At 45.1% G+C, this 23,940-nt stretch overlaps 1 pseudogene; it reads right to left on the reverse strand.

Moving 5' to 3' along the window:
* Positions 1-23,940, reverse strand: part of LOC135561733 (carboxypeptidase Z-like) — a 42,256-nt pseudogene that overhangs the window by 13,326 nt on the left and 4,990 nt on the right.

Below are 23,940 nucleotides of genomic sequence, written 5' to 3' on the forward strand. Positions count from 1 at the left end.
GACAGGACAAGGTACCTGTTCGTCAGGTGTAGGACAGGACAAGGTACCTGTTGTTCAGGTGTAGGACAGGACACCTGTTCATCAGGTGTAGGACAGGACACCTGTTCATCAGGTGTAGGACAGGACACCTGTTCATCAGGTGTAGGACAGGACACCTGTTCATCAGGTGTAGGACAGGACACCTGTTCATCAGGTGTAGGACAGGACAGGGTATCTGTTGGTCAGGTGGAGGACAGAACAAGGTACCTGTTGGTCAGGTGGAGGACAGGACAGGGTACCTGTTGGTCAGGTGTAGGACATGACAGGGTACATGTTGGTCAGGTGGAGGACGGGACAGGGTACATGTTGGTCTGGTGGAGGACAGGACATTGTACATGTTGGTCAGGTGTAGGACAGGACAGGGTACCTATTTGTCAGGTGTATTACAGGACAAGGTGCCTGTTCGTCAGGTGTATTACAGGACAAGGTGCCTGTTCATCAGGTGTATTACAGGACAGGTACCTGTTGGTCAGGTGTAGGACAGGACACCTGTTCATCAGGTGTAGGACAGGACAGGGTACCTGTTGGTCAGGTGTAGGACAGGACAGGGTACCTTTTGTTCAGGTGGAGGACAGGACAGGGTACCTGTTGGTCAGGTGTAGGACAGGACAGGGTACCTGTTGGTCAGGTGTAGGACAGGACAGGGTACCTGTTGGTCAGGTGTAGGACAGGACAGGGTACCTGTTGGTCAGGTGTAGGACAGGACAGGGTACCTGTTGGTCAGGTGTAGGACAGGACAGGGTACCTGTTGGTCAGGTGTAGGACAGGACAGGGTACCTGTTGGTCAGGTGGAGGACAGGACAGGGTACCTGTTGGTCAGGTGTAGGACAGGACAGGGCACCTGTTGGTCAGGTGTAGGACAGGACAGGGCACCTGTTGGTCAGGTGTAGGACAGGACAGGGCACCTGTTGGTCAGGTGGAGGACAGAACAGGGTACCTGTTGGTCAGGTGGAGGACAGGACGGGTTACCTGTTCATCAGGTGTAGGACACCTGTTCATCAGGGGTAGGACAGGTACCTGTTCATCAGGTATAGGACAGGACAGGGTACCTGTTCATCAGGTGTAGACAGGACAGGGTACCTGTTCATCAGGTGTATTAGGTATTGGACAGGGTACCTGTTGGTCAGGGTATTGGACAGGACAGGGTACCTGTTCATCAGGTGTATTACTGGACAGGGTACCTGTTGGTCAGGTATTGGACAGGACAGGGTACCTGTTCATCAGGTGTATTACAGGACAGGTTACCTGTTCATCAGGTGTATTACAGGACAGGTTACCTGTTCATCAGGTGTATTACAGGACAGGTTACCTGTTCATCAGGTACCTGGTGTTCCTGTTTACAGGACAGGCTACCTGTTCATCAGGTGTATTACAGGACAGGGTACCTGTTGGTCAGGTGTAGGACAGGACAGGGTACCTGTTCATCAGGTGTATTACAGGACAGGGTACCTGTTCATCAGGTGTAGGGGAGAACATCCTCTCTTCATGGAGGTGTCTAGAGAAGTCAAAGGGATAAGAGATCACCAGCTCTCCGCCATGGAGGCTCGCAGACTGGACAAACGGCACAGACCTGATCCACTTCATCACTGCATAGGTCTCTGACGCTACCTGAGAGAGGAGAGGAGAGGAGAGGAGAGGAGAGGAGAGGAGAGGAGAGGAGATGAGAGGAGAGGAGAGGAGAGGAGATGAGGATAATTACACATTTCCCTTACAAAACTGGTTTTGTCTAAAACTCTGGACACCCCTATAACATATCTTACCAAAACAGTAGGAATGTCCTGTACCTTACCAAAACAGTAGGAATGTCCTGTACCTTACCAAAACAGTAGGAATGTCCTGTACCTTACCAAAACAGTAGGAATGTCCTGTACAGTAGTAATGTCCTGTACCTTACCAAAACAGTAGGAATGTCCTGTACAGTAGTAATGTCCTGTACCTTACCAAAACAGTAGGAATGTCCTGTACAGTAGTAATGTCCTGTACCTTACCAAAACAGTAGGAATGTCCTGTACCTTACCAAAACAGTAGGAATGTCCTGTATCTTACCAAAACAGTAGGAATGTCCTGTACCTTACCAAAACAGTAGGAATGTCCTATATCTTACCAAAACAGTAGGAATGTCCTGTACCTTACCAAAACAGTAGGAATGTCCTGTACCTTACCAAAACAGTAGGAATGTCCTGTATCTTACCAAAACAGTAGGAATGTCCTGTATCTTACCAAAACAGTAGGAATGTCCTGTACCTTACCAAAACAGTAGGAATGTCCTGTATCTTACCAAAACAGTAGGAATGTCCTGTATCTTACCAAAACAGTAGGAATGTCCTGTATCTTACCAAAACAGTAGGAATGTCCCGTACCTTACCAAAACAGTAGGAATGTCCTGTATCTTACCAAAACAGTAGGAATGTCCTGTATCTTACCAAAACAGTAGGAATGTCCTGTACAGTAGGAATGTCCTGTATCTTACCAAAACAGTTGGAATGTCCTGTACAGTAGGAATGTCCTGTATCTTACCAAAACAGTAGGAATGTCCTGTACCTTACCAAAACAGTAGGAATGTCCTGTACAGTAGGAATGTCCTATACTTTCCCACATCAACAGAAGGCTAAGTTCCCATACCATCGAAGAGGTACCTACACCTGAGGGACTTGCTATAGAGAAGCTAGTTACATCACTCATGTGTACACACCTCTCCGATGGCCTCACTGGCGCCATCCCACTACCGACACCAGTGTAGCGAGATGTTGATATTACATACCTTACCAAACCAGTAAGAGTCTGGGATGGGGATGTGGTCTGTGCGGAACCGTTTGATCCTGCGATTCCGGTAGAGGATAGACGTGAGGTCAGGAAAGTTCCGGTTCAAGTCTAGGTTCTGAGCGTTGGTGCGACCCACCGTCCAACCGTTGAGCTCGTGGCCCTACACAAACACACACAGAGGGTAAAGGTCGTGACCCTACACAAACACACAGATGTAGAAACACACACAGAGGGTAAAGGTCGTGACCCTAGACATGGTTCAACACCCATGACTCCTGCAGGAGCATTACGGGAAGGAGTGAAGAGTGAAGCATTGTGGGTAATGGGAAGACATGGGAAGTCATGTCGGTTAGAAGAATGTGATTGGATAGGATGAATATAAGAGGTCAGGAGTGTTTTGTTGACCATGTGACCCAGAAGAGGGCCCAGAGATTTTCCCAGTCAAGTCACATGATCGTTCCCTATACAGGAAGTAATTTAGGGACAGACTATGTAATCCGTCTGGGGAGAACATTTTAAATTTAAACCTTTATTTTACTAGGCAAGTCAGTGAAGAACACATTCTTATTTAAAATGACGGCCTACACCGTCCGAACCCGGACGACGCTGGGCCAATTATGTGCCGCCCTATGGGATTCCCCATCACAGCCGGGTAGTGATACAGCCTGGATATCGAACCAGGGTGTCTATAGTGACAGGACATGCTGTTTGTGTGAAGAAGATAGCCCAGAAATCACTCGGTTGTTTGAAAAGATGATTATAAAGACAATAGAGCTTCCCACTGCCAGCTGTTGGGAAAAACAACGACTAGACGTTCTATCTATTAAAAATATATTTGTTAAATTTGTTATTTTAAGAAAAACGTTTTGAGATTTCTAGCAGTGTTACTTCTTAGACCTTAAACAGTTACAAAAAAAATGGCACTGCGTTTCCATGACAACAGTCTAACCGACTGCTCTTGTTGATTGGTTAAGGACACTATCACTCTGTCTCTCTGGTAGTGGGAGGGGCTGAACCAATAGGAGAGCTCAGGTAGATGATAGGCAGTTGGAAAAGGGGCAAGGCTTAGAAAGAGAGTGCCCCAACACTTGCTGTCACAGATTCTAAAATGGAGAAGATAGGAGGCGTGGCCTCTTTCTATCTCTACGCAGCGGTTGGTTGGTCCCGGCTTCGACGTTTTTTTATTCATGATTTACTTCCTGGTCGTGGTGTGGTTGTTGTTCCGGGTCGTTGCTATCCTCTACCTCGGCGGCCGCCAGCTCGTAACCGTCGGGGTTCATGGATGCCAGGATGTGGATGCGCGTGGTGTTTACGGCGTCTGGATACGCTGGTTGCCAAGGAGATACTGAACACAGGTACTGGGCCAGGTAGAGCAGCAACTGACGACCCAGGACCCGTTTGCCATGCATGTTGCCAACCAGCTTGATCTCCGGTTCCACTGAGGAGGGGGAGGTGGGGGAGATGGGGGAGGTGGGGGAGGGAGAGGGAGAGACGGGGGAGGAAGGGAGGGGGTGAGAGACACAGGAAAGGAATTGCTCAAGACAAAACCTGTGTCAAAGTTCACTTTAGAAGATGTTAAGACACAGTAGGTCCTCAACTAGCCCTGTACCAATAGGCTTTAAGACACAGGAGATACTGAACTAGCCCTGGACCAATGGGCTTTAACCTGTTGCTTCTACTCGGGACGCTTGCGTCCCAACTAGAGCTCTGGAAATGCAAATGCGCTACGCTAAATGCTAATAGTATTAGTTAAAACTCAAAAGTTCATTAAAATACACATGCAGGGTATCAAATTAAAGCTACACTCGTTGTGAATCCAGGCAACAAGTCAGATTTTTAAAATGCTTTTCGGCGAAAGCATGAGAAGCTATTATCTGATAGCATGCAACACCCCAAAAGACCCACAGGGGACGTAAACAAAATAATTAGCATTTCGGCGTTACACAAACCGCACAATAAAATAGAAAACATTCATTACCTTTCACCATCTTCTTTGTTGGCACTCCTAGATGTCCCATAAACACTATTTGGGTCTTTATTTCGATTAAATCGGTCCATATAATCGGTCAATTTGTAAGTCGCTCTGGATAAGAGCGTCTGCTAAATGACTTAAATGTAAATGTGATATAAAGCCTAGATATCGTTATATGTAGACTGTGTGATAAACGAAAAAAACATCGTTTCAAAACGTAACGTCATTTTTTTAAATTCAAAAAGTCGACGATAAACTTTCACAAAACACTTCGAAATACGTTTGTAATGCAACTTTAGGTATTAGTAAACGTTAATAAGCGATAAAATTCATCAGGAGGCGATGTAAAGATCATTAGCTGTCCGTCTGGAATAATGTCCGGCTAGAAACTCAACGAAAATATCCGGTCCTAGACCGGATTAGATACGGTGTCCTGCATGTGTTTGACCAAGAAAAAACTCGAAGGGAAATGACAAGACTCTAGACACCGTGTGGAAGCTGTAGGTACTGCAACCTCAGTCAATTAATTGTTGTTCACCTTTATCAATGGGATCAATTAGCGCATGGATATATTTTCCCATTTTCAGTGATCAGTTTTTCCTGTGCTTTTCGATGTAAATGCCGTTCTGGTAAAGCCACAGCAGTGATTTAACCAGTTTTTTAAACGTCTGAGTGTTTTCTATCCACACAGACTAAGCAAATGCATATACTATATTCCTGGCATGAGTAGCAGGGCGCTGAAATGTTGCGCGATTTTTAACAGAATGTTCAAAAAAGTAGAGGGTCGACTGAAGAGGTTAAGACACAGGAGGTCCTCAACTAGCCCTGTACCAATAGGCTTTAAGACACAGGAGGTCCTAAACTAGCCCTGTACCAATAGGATTTAATTAACAGGATGTCCTCAACTAGCCCTGTATCAATAGGCTTTAATAAACAGGAGATACTGAACTAGCCCTGTACCAATAGGCTTTAAGACACAGGAGGTCCTAAACTAGCCCTGTACCAATGGGCTCCCTAGCTCACTTGCCCCATTGCTGTGCAGTTCAAACCCCAGAAATCACTCCACCTTAAATCGTTACACACTCACACAGTTCATGCCCTCCGGGGTTGTCTGTGAACTCTATGGCCAGGAGGTCTTTCCCCTCCGTGCTGCGTCCGATACTGTAGATATATAGATACAGAGATCAGTAGTTTATTCATCCCCTTGAGGTTGTATTTCCTGTCCAAGTAAACAGCAGCAGACAACAGCCAGTACCTGTAGGTGCGGGAGATGTGAGAGCACTTGGCAGCAGTCCTCTTCAGAACGCTGTACATCTGGGCGTTGGAGTGGTACGTGAACTGAATGATGGTGGAGGGTTCGTCTGGAGACAGGTTGGAGAAAGCCACTTCCTGTCTGGCTGAGAGGGAGAGGGCGAAAGGAGGAGGGGGGTTAGCTGAATTGATCGTAATTGGTTTTCTGAAACACATTTTAAAGAACCTCTTCGGGATCAGTGTCCCATCCACGGGACGGTTGAGCTAACGTAGACTCATGCGATTAGCATGAGGTTGTAAATAACTAAGAACATTTCCCAGGACATAGACATCTGATATTGGCAGAAAGATTAACAAGAATTTAAGCTAACTGCACTGTCCAATTTACATGAGCACAGTGAAAGAATACCATGCGATTGTTTCAAGAGTGTGCACAATTTTGATAATGAAAAGTTATTATTAATAAAAACAACATTTTGAACAGAAATGCAATGGTTCATTGGATCAGTCTAAAACGTTGCACACACACTAATACCATCTAGTGGCCAAAATCTAAATTGCAGCCGGGCTGGAATAATTACATTATGGCCTTTCTCTTGCATTTCAAAGATGATGGTACAAAAAAAATGGTTGGTATTTTCTTTGTATTGTCTTTTACCAGATCTACTGTGTTATATTGAATGACATTCCTTTCACATTTCCATAAACTTGAAAGTGTTTCCTTTCAAATGATACCAAGACCATGCAAATCCTTGCTTGAGGCCTGAGTTACAGGCAGTTAGATTTGGGTCATTTTAAGCTAACATAAACTTTTTTAAAGGGGCGGACACACATTACGATTGTTCCGATTTTCATTATACTTGATAAGCTCTTTCAAATATATTTGTAATGTATTTAGGAACTAAAAATGCACTATATCCTAACTAGCTTTTCAGGTATTTGTGAATGCTAAGACAAGGTAGAATGTATGTTTGACGTGTTAAAATTCTATTTGTGTAACAATACATTAAAGACTCTTATTTTGTAAGACAGGGTAGAATGCGTGTTTAACATGTTAAAACCTCTTTGGGCTAGGGGGCAGTATTCCGAAGTTTGGATGAATGAGGTACCCAAAGTAAACTGCCTGTTACTCAGGCTCAGAAGCTAGGATATGCATATAATTGGTGGTATTGGATAGAAAACACTCTAAAGTTTCAGAAACTGTTAAAGGCGAAAACCTGAGGTGAATCCATCGGGAATTTATTTTGGGGGGGATGATGACATCATTTAGAATGGCTGTCTATGGGAAAATCAATGGAATACCTCCCAGATTGCAGTTCCTAGGGCTTCCAGTAGATGTCAACAGTTTTTAGAAAGAGATTCAGGCATGTTTTTTGATAAATGAGCTAGAATTTGTAGTTTTTCTAGGTGGCTTCCATTTTGGCTGTAGTGTTGTGGCGTGCGTCGGTGAGGGCGGGCACTTCCTTATTTATCTCTGGTAATGAACACACTATTCTCCGTCTTAAATTGTATCATTTATTTACATATTAGGGCACCTGAGGATTTATTAGAAACGTTGTTTGACTTGTTTGGATGAAATTTCAGGTTCATTTGTATGCATTTTGAATGAGGGTAACCGGTGGATTACTCAGTCAAGCGCGCCAACTAAAACTGCCATATTTTGGGGATATAATAAAGGACTTTATCGAACAAAAGGACAATTTGTTATGTAGCTGGGACCCGTGTGATTGCAAACAGAAGAAGATCTTCAAAGGTAAGTGATTTATTTTATCACTAGTTCTGACTTCCGTGATGCCTTTGATTGTTTGGAAAATGTTTCCAATGCTTTTGTACGCGGGTCGGCTGTCCTCAGATAATAATTGCATAGTATGCTTTCGCCGTAACGCCTTTTTGAAATCTGACAAAGCAGCTGGATAAACAAGATGTTAAGCTTTTAAACGATGTAAGACAATTGTATTTTCATGAATGTTTAATATTACAAATTTGTATTTTGAATTTCGTTCTCTGCAATTTCACCGGATGTTGGACAGGTGGGACACTAACGTCCCACCCAGCTCAGAGCTTTTAAAAATTCAATTCGTGTTACAGTACAGTAAAAACTCATTGTGTAATTTTTGTATATTCAACAAGTTATTTTTAACATGTACAATTCCGGGAGGGCTACCTCTTAACGGGGCCAACGGGTCGTGACAGCCTTCCTGTTCGCCGGCGAAGAATCGGTCACAGTCAGGAAGTAAGGCCACGCCATGTCGATGCCTCAACACGTACACCCCTTCCTCACCGCCTCACATGCACTGCGGCATGACTTTAGAAGAAGGGGGAAGAAGAAGAAGGGGGAGAAGGGGTGAAAAGAATAAGAAGAATAAGAAGAAGGGGGAGAATAAGAAGGGGAGAAGAAGAAGAATAAGAAGAAGGGGGGAGAAGAAGAAGTAGAATAAGAAGAAGGGGGGAGAAGAAGAAGAATAAGAAGAAGGGGGGAGAAGAAGAAGAATAAGAAGAAGGGGGGAGAAGAAGAAGAAGAAGAAGAAGGGGGAATATGAGGAGAAGAAGAATACTGTATTAATCCATATGAGATGGACACCCATCCTGTATCCAACCCCTCCAGCACACACACCTTGACTGTTGTGGGGCTGGAACTAAATGTGCTAGCTGGAACACACGTTGACTGTTGTGGGGCTGGAACTAAATGTGCTAGCTGGGACAAACCTTGACTGTTGTGGGGCTGGAACTAAATGTGCTAACTGGGACATGCCTTGACTGTTGTGGAGCTGGAACTAAATGTGTTGGCTGGGACACGCCTTGACTGTTGTGGGGCTGGAACTAAATGTGCTAACTGGGACACACCTTGACTGTTGTGGGGCTGGAACTAAATGTGCTAGCTGGGACACACCTTGACTGTTGTGGAGCTGGAACTAAATGTGCTAGCTGGAACACACCTTGACTGTTGTGGGGCTGGAACTAAATGTGCTAACTGGGACACGCCTTGATGGGGCGGGCTGGAACTAAATGTGCTGACTGGAACACACCTTGACTGTTGTGGAGCTGGAACTAAATGTGCTAGCTGGGACACACCTTGACGGTTGTGGGGCTGGAACTAAATGTGCTAGCTGGGACACGCCTTGGACGGGGGGTGGGGCTGGAACTAAATGTGCTGGCTGGGACACGCCTGACGGGCGGGGGCTGGAAACTAAATGTGCTAGCTGGGACACCTTGACTGTTGTGGGGCTGGAACTAAATGTGCTAGCTGGGACACGCCTTGACGGGGGTGGGGCTGAACTAAATTTGCTAGCTGGGACACGCCTTGACGGGTGCGGGCTGGAACTAAATGTGCTAGCTGGGACACACCTTGACAGGTGCGGGGCTGGGTAGGTCTTGGCAGCGCGGGGCGAGTACGGAGCACCCCAGCAGACGGATGTCGGGGGAACACTCCCCGTTGAGGAGACCGTGGATCACAGAGAGGAGGAGGTACTCAGCTCCAGACTCCACCTCGTGACGAGACTGCTGACCTAGGATGTTAGGGAAGATGGTCCTGGGGAGAGAGGAGATGAGCAATTGATCAATTGGTTGATTGGTCGATCTGACGATCAGTCTCTTGAACAGTCAGTCAGTAGGTCAATCAATCAATCAATTAGTCAGTCAGTCAGTAAATCGGTCTGTCGATCAGTCAGTGAATCAATCAGTCAAGTAGATGAGAACATATTGTAATGTTTTTTTCTCAAACAAAGTGATTCTCTTCCATTTCCATGTGGGAAATATTTTCACCCTAGGGTAAGGGAGGAAACCCCCTATAGGTCCTGGTCAAAAGTACTGCACTATATAGGGAATAGTGTGGTATTTGGGATGCACACTTGGTCTATAGTAAGGGAGGGTAACCTGAAGACTCACCTGGAGTAGTCCAGGTCGTTGCAGTAACCCAGGTTAATCTCTGAACACACGGCTGCTGTGAAGAGAGGAGGGAGGAGGATTAGGGGTAAGAGGAGTAACCCAGGTTAATCTCTGAACACACGGCTGCTGTGAAGAGAGGAGGGAGGAGGATTAGGGGTAAGAGGAGTAACCCAGGTTAATCTCTGAACACACGGCTGCTGTGAAGAGAGGAGGGAGGAGGATTAGGGGTAAGAGGAGTAACTCCAGGTTAATCTCTGAACACACGGCTGCTGTGAAGAGAGGAGGGAGGAGGATTAGGGGTAAGAGCAGTAACCCAGGTTAATCTCTGAACACACGGCTGCTGTGAAGAGAGGAGGGAGGAGGATTAGGGGTAAGAGGAGGAGACAACATTTCGGGAACATTCAGATAAGTTATGAAATAAGTTATGTAGAACAAACATGCCTCTCTGACATGTCGAACTAGGAGTCATGTCGGCTGTAGTCATGGCATTTCTATCTGCATTGTTGGACAATGTTTGGCAACTGAACCTGGTCACACTTTACTGTCTACTTTGTTGATAAAATGATGTTATAGTAAATAAATGATGTTATTATAAAACTGGCCTTCTTTAGACCGGTTGAGTAGCCTAGTGGTTAGAGCGTTGGACTAGTAACCGGAAGGTTGCAAGTTCAAACCCCCGAGCTGACAAGGTACACATTTGTCGTTCTGCCCCTGAACAGGCAGTTAACCCATTGTTCCTAGGCCGTCATTGAAAATAAGAATTTGTTCTTAACTGACTTGCCTAGTTAAATAAAGGTAAAATAAAAAATAAATAAAAATCTGGAGCATTAGTGGGTTCGATTACAGGCTCAAAACGGCCAGAAACCAAGAACTTTCCTCTGAAACTTGTCGGTCTATTCTTGTTCTGAGAAATGAAGGCTATTCAATGCGTGAAATTACCAAGAAACTGAAGATCTCGTACAACGCTGTGTACTACTCCCTTCACAGAACAGAGCAAACTGTCTCTAACCAGAATAGAAAGAGGAGTGGGAGGCCCCGGTGCACAACTGAGCAAGAGGACAAGTACATTAGAGTGTCTAGTTTAGGAAACAGACTCCTCAACTGTCAGCTTCATTAAATGGTACACGCAAAACACCCGTTTCAACGTCAACAGTGAAGAGGCGACTCTGGGATGCTGGCCTTCTAGGCAGAGTTCCTCTGTCCAGTCTCAATGTCAACAGTGAAGAGGCGACTCTGGGATGCTGGCCTTCTAGGCAGAGTTCCTCTGTCCAGTCTCAATGTCAACAGTGAAGAGGAGACTCCGGGATGCTGGCCTTCTAGGTTAGAGTTCCTCTGTCCAGTCTCAATGTCAACAGTGAAGAGGCGACTAAGGGATGCTGGCCTTCTAGGTTAGAGTTCCTCTGTCCAGTCTCAACATCAACAGTGAAGAGGAGACTCCGGGATGCTGGCCTTCTAGGTTAGAGTTCCTCTGTCCAGTCTCAATGTCAACAGTGAAGAGGCGACTCTGGGATGCTGTCCTTCTAGGTTAGAGTTCCTCTGTCCAGTCTCAATGTCAACAGTGAAGAGGCGACTCTGGGATGCTGGCCTTCTAGGTTAGAGTTCCTCTGTCCAGTCTCAACGTCAACAGTGAAGAGGCGACTCTGGGATGCTGGCCTTCTAGGTTAGAGTTCCTCTGTCCAGTCTCAATGTCAACAGTGAAGAGGCGACTCCGGGATGCTGGCCTTCTAGGTTAGAGTTCCTCTGTCCAGTCTCAACGTCAACAGTGAAGAGGCGACTCTGGGATGCTGGCCTTCTAGGTTAGAGTTCCTCTGTCCAGTCTCAATGTCAACAGTGAAGAGGCGACTCTGGGATGCTGTCCTTCTAGGTTAGAGTTCCTCTGTCCAGTCTCAATGTCAACAGTGAAGAGGCGACTCCGGGATGCTGGCCTTCTAGGTTAGAGTTCCTCTGTCCAGTCTCAACGTCAACAGTGAAGAGGCGACTCTGGGATGCTGGCCTTCTAGGTTAGAGTTCCTCTGTCCAGTCTCAACGTCAACAGTGAAGAGGCGACTCTGGGATGCTGGCCTTCTAGGTTAGAGTTCCTCTGTCCAGTCTCAATGTCAACAGTGAAGAGGCGTCTCCGGGATGCTGGCCTTCTAGGCAGAGTTCCTCTGTCCAGTCTCAACGTCAACAGTGAAGAGGAGACTCCGGGATGCTGGCCATCTAGGCAGAGTTCCTCTGTCCAGTCTCAACGTCAACAGTGAAGAGGCGACTCCGGGATGCTGGCATTCTAGGCAGAGTTCCTCTGTCCAGTCTCAACGTCAACAGTGAAGAGGCGACTCCGAGATGCTGGCCTTCTAGGCAGAGTTCCTCTGTCCAGTCTCAACGTCAACAGTGAAGAGGTGACTCCGGGATGCTGGCCTTCTAGGCAGAGTTCCTCTGTCCAGTCTCAACGTCAACAGTGAAGAGGCGACTCCGAGATGCTGGCCTTCTAGGCAGAGTTCCTCTGTCCAGTCTCAACGTCAACAGTGAAGAGGTGACTCCGGGATGCTGGCCTTCTAGGCAGAGTTCCTCTGTCCAGTCTCAACGTCAACAGTGAAGAGGCGACTCCGAGATGCTGGCCTTCTAGGCAGAGTTCCTCTGTCCAGTCTCAACGTCAACAGTGAAGAGGTGACTCCGGGATGCTGGCCTTCTAGGTTAGAGTTCCTCTGTCCAGTCTCAATGTCAACAGTGAAGAGGAGACTCCGGGATGCTGGCCTTCTAGGCAGAGTTCCTCTGTCCAGTCTCAACGTCAACAGTGAAGAGGAGACTCCGGGATGCTGGCCTTCTAGGTTAGAGTTCCTCTGTCCAGTCTCAATGTCAACAGTGAAGAGGAGACTCCGGGATGCTGGCCTTCTAGGCAGAGTTCCTCTGTCCAGTCTCAACGTCAACAGTGAAGAGGTGACTCCGGGATGCTGTCCTTCTAGGTTAGAGTTCCTCTGTCCAGTCTCAACGTCAACAGTGAAGAGGTGACTCCGGGATGCTGGCCTTCTAGGTTAGAGTTCCTCTGTCCAGTCTCAACGTCAACAGTGAAGAGGTGACTCCGGGATGCTGTCCTTCTAGGTTAGAGTTCCTCTGTCCAGTCTCAACGTCAACAGTGAAGAGGTGACTCCGGGATGCTGTCCTTCTAGGTTAGAGTTCCTCTGTCCAGTGTCTGTGTTCTTTTGCCCGTCGTAATCTTTTCTTTTTATTGGCCAGTCTGAGATATGGCTTTTTATTGGCCAGTCTGAGATATGGCTTTTTATTGGCCAGTCTGAGATATGGCTTTTTATTTGCAACTCTGCCTAGAATGTATGTTTTTTAAATAATGTTCTCTGAGACTACGGAGGTGTTACAAACCGCATCCTAGTCCCTATGGCCCCTGGGCAGAAGTAGTGCACTATATAGTGAACAGTCTGCCATTTGGGATGCACACAGACATCTATATGCAGGCATCTATGTACAGGCTTGTTCCATCCTGCTACATTTGCATGTAAAGGAATTTGAATCCCCCCTCCTCCCTCTCTGCAGATGACTTCGTCAACCACTTTGAAAAGAAGGTCGACGACATCCGATCCTCGTTTGCTAAGTCAAACGACACCGCTGGTTCTGCTCACACTGCCCTACCCTGTGCTCTGACCTCTTTCTCCCCTCTCTCTCCAGATGAAATCTCGCATCTTGTGACAGCCGGCCGGCCGCCCAACAACCTGCCCGCTTGACCCTATCCCCTCCTCTCTTCTCCAGACCATTTCCGGAGACCTTCTCCCTTACCTCACCTCGCTCATCAACTCATCCCTGACCACTGGCTACGTCCCTTCCGTCTTCAAGAGAGCGAGAGTTGCACCCCTTCTGAAAAAACCTACACTCGATCCCTCCGATGTCAACAACTACAGACCAGTATCCCTTCTTTCTTTTCTCTCCAAAACTCTTGAACGTGCCGTCCTTGGCCAGCTCTCCCGCTATCTCTCTCAGAATGACCTTCTTGATCCATATCAGTCAGGTTTCAAGACTAGTCATTCAACTGAGACTGCTCTTCTCTGTATCACGGAGGCGCTCCGCACTGCTAAAGCTAACTCTCTCTCCTCTGCTCTCATCCTTCTAGACCTATCGGCTGCCTTCGATACTGTGAACCATCAGATCCTCCTCTCCACCCTCTCCGAGTTGGGCATCTCCGGCGCGGCCCACGCTTGGATTGCGTCCTACCTGACAGGTCGCTCCTACCAGGTGGCGTGGCGAGAATCCGTCTCCACACCACGTGCTCTCACCACTGGTGTCCCCCAGGGCTCTGTTCTAGGCCCTCTCCTATTCTCGCTATACACCAAGTCACTTGGCTCTGTCATAACCTCACATGGTCTCTCCTATCATTGCTATGCAGACGACACACAATTAATCTTCCTTTCCCCCTTCTGATGACCAGGTGGCGAATCACATCTCTGCATGTCTGGCAGACATATCAGTGTGGATGACGGATCACCACCTCAAGCTGAACCTCGGCAAGACGGAGCTGCTCTTCCTCCCGGGAAGGACTGCCCGTTCCATGATCTCGCCATCACGGCTGACAACTCCATTGTGTCCTCCTCCCAGAGCGCTAAGAACCTTGGCGTGATCCTGACAACACCCTGTCGTTCTCAACTAACATCAACGGTGGCCCGTTCCTGTAGGTTCATGCTCTACAACATCCGCAGAGTACGACCCTGCCTCACACAGGAAGCGGCGCAGGTCCTAATCCAGGCACTTGTCATCTCCCGTCTGGATTACTGCAACTCGCTGTTGGCTGGGCTCCCTGCCTGTGCCATTAAACCCCTACAACTCATCCAGAACGCGCAGCCCGTCTGGTGTTCAACCTTCCAAGTTCTCTCACGTCACCCCGCTCCTCCGCTCTCTCCACTGGCTTCCAGTTGAAGCTCGCATCCGCTACAAGACCATGGTGCTTGCCTACGGAGCTGTGAGGGGAACGGCACCTCAGTACCTCCAGGCTCTGATCAGGCCCTACACCCAAACAAGGGCATTGCGTTCATCTACCTCTGGCCTGCTCGCCTCCCTACCACTGAGGAAGTACAGTTCCCGCTCAGCCCAGTCAAACCTGTTCGCTGCTCTGGCCCCCAATGGTGGAACATACTCCCTCACGACGCCAGGACAGCGGAGTCAATCACCACCTTCCGGAGACACCTGAAACCCCACCTCTTTAAGGAATACCTAGGATAGGATAAAGTAATCCCTCTCACCCCCTTAAAAGATTTAGATGCACTACTGTTCCACTGGATGTCATAAGGTGAATGCACCAATTTGTAAGTCGCTCTGGATAAGAGCGTCTGCTAAATGACTTAAATGTAAATGTTAAATGGTACTGCCAAAAAACAACAAACAGAATACACCGGCAATAAACAGAATCTACAGACAATAAACAGAATGTACAGACAGCCAATTAAAATAATATACAGACAACAAGCAGAGTACACAGGCAATAAACAGAATCTACAGATAAACAGAATCTACAGACAAACAGAATCTACAGACAAACAGAATCTACAGACAAACAGAATCTACAGACAAACAGAATCTACAGACACACAGAATCTACAGACACACAGAATCTACAGACAAACGGAATCTACAGACAAACGGAATCTACAGACAAACAGAATCTACAGACAAACAGAATCTACAGACAAACAGAATCTACAGACAAACAGAATCTACAGACAAACAGAATCTACAGACAAACGGAATCTACAGACAAACGGAATCTACAGACAAACGGAATCTACAGACAAACGGAATCTACAGACAAACAGAATCTACAGACAGACAGAACACACAGACAATAAACAGAACACACAGACAATAAACAGAACACACAGACAATAAACAGAATCTACAGACAAACAGAACACACAGACAATAAACAGAACACACAGACAAACAGAACACACAGACAATAAACAGAACACACAGACAATAAACAGAACACACAGACAAACAGAATATACAGACAGACAATAATCAGAATATACAGATATATACAGTTGAAGTCAAGAAGTTTACATACACCTTAGCCAAATACTTTTACACTCAGTTTTCAATTCCTGACATTTAATCAGAGTCACAATTCCCCTTCTTAGGTCAGTTAGGATCACCACATTAATTTAAGAATGTAGAATGTCAGAATAATAGTAGAGAGAATGATTTAGACAAGCTTTATTTCTTTCAATACATTCCCAGTGGGTCAGAAGTTTACATACACTCAATTAGTATTTGGTAGCATTGCCATTAAATTGTTTAACTTGGGTCAAACGTTTCGGGTAGCCTTCCACAAGCTTCCCACAGTTGGGAGAATTTTGGCCAATTCCTCCTGACAGAGCTGGTGTAACTGAGTCAGGTTTGTAATCTCCCTTGCTCGCACACGCTTTTTCAGTTCTGCCAACACACTTTCTATAGGATTAAGGTCAGGGCTTTGTGATGGCCACTCCAATACCTTGACTTTGTTGTCCTTAAGCCATTTTTCACAACTTTGGAAGTATGCTTGGGGTCATTGTCCATTTGGAAGATCCATTTGAACCAAGCTTCAACTTCCTGACTGATGTCTCGAGATGTTAGATCAATATATCCACATAATTTTACTTCTCATGATGCCATCTAAACATGAAGTGCACCAGTCTCTCCTGACACACAGCACCCCCACAACATGATGCTGTCACCTCCATGCTTCACGGTTGGGATGGTGTTCTTCGGCTTGCAAGCCTGCCCATTTTTCCTCCAAACATAACGATGGACATTATGGCCAAACAGTTATATTTTTGTTTCATCAGACCAGAGGACATTTCTCCAAAAAGTAGGACCTTTGTCCCCATGTGCCGTTGCAAACCGAAGTCTGGCTTTTTTCTGGCGGTTTTGGAGCAGCGGCTTCTTCCTTGGTGAGCGGCCCTTCAGGTTATGTCGATATAGGACATGTTTTTACTGTGGAAACAGATACTTTTGTAACTGTTTCCTCCAGCATCTTCACAAGGTCCTTTGCTGTTGTTCTGGGATTGATTTGCACTTTCTTCGCACTGAATACGTTCATCTCAGTAGACAGAACGCGTCTCCTTCCTGAGCGGTATGACGGCTGCGTGGTCCCATGGTGTTTATATTTGCGTTCTATTTTTTGTACAGATGAACGTGGTACCTTCAGGCATTTGGAAATTGCTCCCAAGGATGAACCAGACTTGCAGAGGTCTGCAATTGTATTTCTGAGGTCTTGGCTGATTTATTTTGATTTTCCCATGATTTCAAGCAAAGAGGCACTGAGTTTGAAGGTAGGCCTTGGGATACATCCACGGGTACACCTCCAATTGACTCAAAGTATGGGAATTGGCCTATCAGAAGCTTCTAAAGCCATGACATCATTTTGTGAAATTTTCTGTTTAAAGGCTCAGTCAACTTAGTGTATGTAAATGTCTGACCCACTGAAATTGTGATACATTGAATTATAAGTGAAATAGACTGTCTGTAAACAATTGTTGGAAAAATGACTTGTGTCATGCACAAAGTAGGTATCCTAACCGGCTTGCCAAGACTATAGTTTGTTAACAAGAAATATGTGGAGTGGTTGAAAAACGAGTTTTAATGACTCCAACCTCAGTGTATGTAATCTTCCAACTGTATATATGATGGGATCCCCTCTGCCTTTTGTCTATGTCGTACATTGTTTTCCTGAGAGGAATATCTCCTACAATTTCCTGAGTACTTTATATTTTGCACATTGGGTTGACCCTGTGGCTTTTTAAAAATAAAGATATATTTTGAGCACAACAGTGCATGTGAACTACCGACTTCAACTGCAGGTATATTGACACAAATCCACATGTGGTATGTACACTATAAACACTAAGATACAGTGTGGTATGTACACTATAAACACTGTCAGATACAGGGTGGTATGTACACTATAAACACTGTCAGATCCAGTGTGGTATGTACACTATAAACACTATCAGATCCAGTGTGGTATGTACACTATAAACACTGTCAGATCCAGTGTGGTATGTACACTATAAACACTGTCAGATACAGTGTGGTATGTACACTATAAACACTGTCAGATACAGTGTGGTATGTACACTATAAACACTGTCAGATCCAGTGTGGTATGTACACTATAAACACTGTCAGATCCAGTGTGGTATGTACACTATAAACACTGTCAGATCCACTGTGGTATGTACACTATAAACACTGTCAGATCCAGTGTGGTATGTACACTATAAACACTGTCAGATCCAGTGTGGTATGTACACTATAAACACTGTCAGATCCAGTGTGGTATGTACACTATAAACACTGTCAGATCCAGTGTGGTATGTACACTATAAACACTAAGATACAGTGTGGTATGTACACTATAAACACTGTCAGATCCAGTGTGGTATGTACACTATAAACACTGTCAGATCCAGTGTGGTATGTACACTATAAACACTGTCAGATCCAGTGTGGTATGTACACTATAAACACTGTCAGATCCAGTGTGGTATGTACACTATACACTGTCAGATCCAGTGTGGTAAACACTAAACACTGTCCAGTGTGGTATGTACACTATAAACACTGTCAGATCCAGTGTGGTATGTACACTATAAACACTGTCATATACAGTGTGGTATGTACACTATAAACACTGTCAGATCCAGTGTGGTATGTACACTATAAACACTGTCAGATCCAGTGTGGTATGTACACTATAAACACTAAGATACAGTATGTACACTATAAACACTAAGATACAGTGTGGTATGTACACTATAAACACTGTCAGATCCAGTGTGGTATGTACACTATAAAACTACTGATACAGTGTGGTATGATAAACACTATTAGATCCAGTGTGGTATGTACACTATAAACACTATTAGATACAGTGTGGTATGTACACTATAAACACTGTCAGATCCCAGTGTGGTATGTACACTATAAACTGTCAGATCCAGTGTGGTATGTCACTATAAAACACTAAGATACAGTGTGGTATGTACACTATAAACACTGTCAGATCCAGTGTGGTATGTACACTATAAACACACTGTACACTATAAACACTATTAGATACAGTGTGGTATGTACACTATAAACACTGTCAGATCCAGTGTGGTATGTACACTATAAACACTGTCAGATCCAGTGTGGTATGTACACTATAAACACTAAGATACAGTGTGGTATGTACACTATAAAAACTGTCAGATCCAGTGTGGTATGTACACTATAAACACTGTCAGATCCAGTGTGGTATGTACACTATAAACACTGTCAGATCCAGTGTGGTATGTACACTATAAACACTGTCAGATCCAGTGTGGTATGTACACTATAAACACTGTCAGATCCAGTGTGGTATGTACACTATAAACACTGTCAGATCCAGTGTGGTATGTACACTATAAACACTGTCAGATCCAGTGTGGTATGTACACTATAAACACTGTCATATCCAGTGTGGTATGTACACTATAAAACACTGTCAGATCCAGTGTGGTATGTACACTATAAACACTGTCAGATCCAGTGTGGTATGTAACTATAAACACTCAGATACAGTGTGGTATGTACACTATAAACACTGTCAGATCCAGTGTGGTATGTACACTATAAACACTGTCAGATACAGTGTGGTATGTACACTATAAACACTGTCAGATCCAGTGTGGTATGTACACTATAAACACTGTCAGATCCAGTGTGGTATGTACACTATAAACACTGTCAGATCCACTGTGGTATGTACACTATAAACACTGTCAGATCCAGTGTGGTATGTACACTATAAACACTGTCAGATCCAGTGTGGTATGTACACTATAAACACTGTCAGATCCAGTGTGGTATGTACACTATAAACACTGTCAGATCCAGTGTGGTATGTACACTATAAACACTGTCAGATCCAGTGTGGTATGTACACTATAAACACTGTCAGATCCACTGTGGTATGTACACTATAAACACTGTCAGATCCAGTGTGGTATGTAAACACTGTCAGATCCAGTGTGGTATGTACACTATAAACACTGTCAGATCCAGTGTGGTATGTACACTATAAACACTGTCAGATCCAGTGTGGTATGTACACTATAAACACTAAGATACAGTGTGGTATGTACACTATAAACACTGTCAGATCCAGTGTGGTATGTACACTATAAACACTGTCAGATCCAGTGTGGTATGTACACTATAAACACTGTCAGATCCAGTGTGGTATGTACACTATAAACACTGTCAGATCCAGTGTGGTATGTACACTATAAACACTGTCAGATCCAGTGTGGTATGTACACTATAAACACTGTCAGATCCAGTGTGGTATGTACACTATAAACACTGTCAGATCCAGTGTGGTATGTACACTATAAACACTGTCATATACAGTGTGGTATGTACACTATAAACACTGTCAGATCCAGTGTGGTATGTACACTATAAACACTGTCAGATCCAGTGTGGTATGTACACTATAAACACTAAGATACAGTGTGGTATGTACACTATAAACACTAAGATACAGTGTGGTATGTACACTATAAACACTGTCAGATCCAGTGTGGTATGTACACTATAAACACTAAGATACAGTGTGGTATGTACACTATAAACACTATTAGATCCAGTGTGGTATGTACACTATAAACACTATTAGATACAGTGTGGTATGTACACTATAAACACTGTCAGATCCAGTGTGGTATGTACACTATAAACACTGTCAGATCCAGTGTGGTATGTACACTATAAACACTAAGATACAGTGTGGTATGTACACTATAAACACTGTCAGATCCAGTGTGGTATGTACACTATAAACACTGTCAGATCCAGTGTGGTATGTACCCTATAAACACTGTCAGATACAGTGTGGTATGTACACTATAAACACTGTCAGATACAGTGTGGTATGTACACTATAAACACTGTCAGATCCAGTGTGGTATGTACACTATAAACACTGTCAGATCCAGTGTGGTATGTACACTATACACACTAAGATACAGTGTGGTATGTACACTATAAACACTGTCAGATCCAGTGTGGTATGTACACTATAAACACTGTCAGATCCAGTGTGGTATGTACACTATAAACACTGTCAGATCCAGTGTGGTATGTACACTATAAACACTGTCAGATCCAGTGTGGTATGTACACTATAAACACTAAGATACAGTGCACGGCTATACGGATGACATGGACGATCATACATAAGATATATTTTACAATCCATGTTTACATTTAATTTATTTTCTGATAAGAATAAAATAAGTTGAGTGAAACAACTCACGTTTGACTTCATCTGGACCGTTGTTGCATCTTCCTGCAAAACACAAAACACATCACAATAGAGGTACGTGTAGGAGAACCCCAGATTCTATGTAACCTACTGCAGTGGTTCTCTAACCTCTCCTGGAGAACCCCCAGACTTTATGTAACCTACTGCAGTGGTTCTCTAACCTCTCCTGGAGAACCCCCAGACTCTATGTAACCTACTGCAGTGGTTCTATAACCTCTCCTGGAGAACCCCCAGACTTTATGTAACCTACTGCAGTGGTTCTCTAACCTCTCCTGGAGAACCCCCAGACTCTATGTAACCCACTGCAGTGGTTCTATAACCTCTCCTGGAGAACCCCCAGACTTTATGTAACCTACTGCAGTGGTTCTATAACCTCTCCTGGAGAACCCCCAGACTTTATGTAACCTACTGCAGTGGTTCTATAACCTCTCCTGGAGAACCCCCAGACTGTATGTAGACTACTGCAGTGGTTCTATAACCTCTCCTGGAGAACCCCCAGATTCTATGTAACCTACTGCAGTGGTTCTCTAACCTCTCCTGGAGAACCCCCAGACTCTATGTAACCTACTGCAGTGGTTCTCTAACCTCTCCTGGAGAACCCCAGACTCTATGTAACCTACTGCAGTGGTTCTCTAACCTCTCCTGGAGAACCACCAGACTCTATGTAACCTACTGCAGTGGTTCTCTAACCTCTCCTGGAGAACCCCCAGACTATGTAACCTACTGCAGTGGTTCTCTAACCTCTCCTGGAGAACCCCCAGACTCTATGTTATCTACTGCAGTGGTTCTCTAACCTCTCCTGGAGAACCCCCAGACTCTATGTAACCTACTGCAGTGGTTCTATAACCTCTCCTGGAGAACCCCCAGACTCTATGTAACCTACTGCAGTGGTTCTCTAACCTCTCCTGGAGAACCACCAGACTTTATGTAACCTACTGCAGTGGTTCTCTAACCTCTCCTGGAGAACCCCCAGACTTTATGTAACCTACTGCAGTGGTTATATAACCTCTCCTGGAGAACCCCCAGACTCTATGTAACATACTGCAGTGGTTCTCTAACCTCTCCTGGAGAACCCCCATACTCTATGTAACCTACTGCAGTGGTTCTCTAACCTCTCCTGGAGAACCCCCAGACTTTATGCAGCCTACTGCAGTGGTTCTCTGACCTCTCCTGGAGAACCCCCAGACTCTATGTAACCTACTGCAGTGGTTCTCTAACCTCTCCTGGAGAACCCCCAGACTCTATGTAACCTACTGCAGTGGTTCTATAACCTCTCCTGGAGAACCCCCAGACTCTATTTAACCCACTGCAGTGGTTCTCTAACCTCTCCTGGAGAACCCCCAGACTTTATATAACCTACTGCAGTGGTTCTCTAACCTCTCCTGGAGAACCCCCAGACTCTATGTAACCTACTGCAGTGGTTCTCTAACCTCTCCTGGAGAACCACCAGACTCTATGTAACCTACTGCAGTGGTTCTATAACCTCTCCTGGAGAACCCCCAGACTTTATGTAACCTACTGCAGTGGTTCTATAACCTCTCCTGGAGAACCCCCAGACTCTATTTAACCCACTGCAGTGGTTTTATAACCTCTCCTGGAGAACCCCCAGACTCTATGTAACCTACTGCAGTGGTTCTCTAACCTCTCCTGGAGAACCCCCAGACTCTATGTAGCCTACTGCAGTGCTTCTCCAACATCTCCTTGAGAACCACCAGACTCTATGTAACCTACTGCAGTGGTTCTATAACCTCTCCTGGAGAACCCCCAGACTCTATTTAACCCACTGCAGTGGTTCTCTAACCTCTCCTGGAGAACCCCCAGACTCTATTTAACCCACTGCAGTGCTTCTCCAACATCTCCTTGAGAACCCGTAGACTTACCATGTACAGTGGGCTCCAAAATTACTAGCGCACCTGACTGGCAATGCACAAGCAATACTTAAAAAAATAAAAACAATATAATTATAGAGATAAACTCAAAATACCAGCGTGTGAGAAATGCTGTACTTTATTAATGTTTCAATGGAACCAACCGAAATCATAATGATTTAATACAAAATAAATTTAACCAAAATCAAGGTTCTTGGCACTCATTTACTACTTAGTGCAACCACCTCTGGCAAGGATAACAGCATGGTCTTTTCCTGTAATGTTTGACAAGGTTAAGGAACACATTTTGGAGGGATTTTGGACCACTCCTCTATGCAGATCCTTTCAAGATCCTTCACATTCTTGGGTTTGTGCTTATCAACTGCCCTCTTCCACTCAGCCCACAGGTTTTGGATTGGATTGAGGTCTGGTGACTGAGATGGCCATGGCAGAACATAGATTTTTTTGTCACAGAACCATTTCTGTGTGGATCTTGAGGTATGTTTTGGGTCATTGTCTTGTTGGAAAGTCCACATACGGCCAAGTCCCAGCCTTCAGGCAGAGGCAACCAGATTGTCAGCCAAATTGCCTGATACTTGGTGGAATTAATTATGCTATCAATCTTAACCAGTGCCCCTGGACCTCTGGAATTAAAACAGCCCCAAAACATCACTGACCCCCCTCCATATTTCACCGTGGGTATGAGGTGCCTCTCCTGGTATGCATCTCTGTTTCGACACCAAACATGTCGATGTTCTATCTAACCAAAACGTTCAATTTTGGTCTCATCTGACCATAGCACCTTCTTCCAGTCATAATTTAAATGACGTTCGGCAAACTCCAAGCGT

This window comes from Oncorhynchus nerka, linkage group LG18, assembly GCF_034236695.1.
Source record: "Oncorhynchus nerka isolate Pitt River linkage group LG18, Oner_Uvic_2.0, whole genome shotgun sequence".
In the NCBI taxonomy this organism is placed as follows: Eukaryota; Metazoa; Chordata; class Actinopteri; order Salmoniformes; family Salmonidae; genus Oncorhynchus; species Oncorhynchus nerka.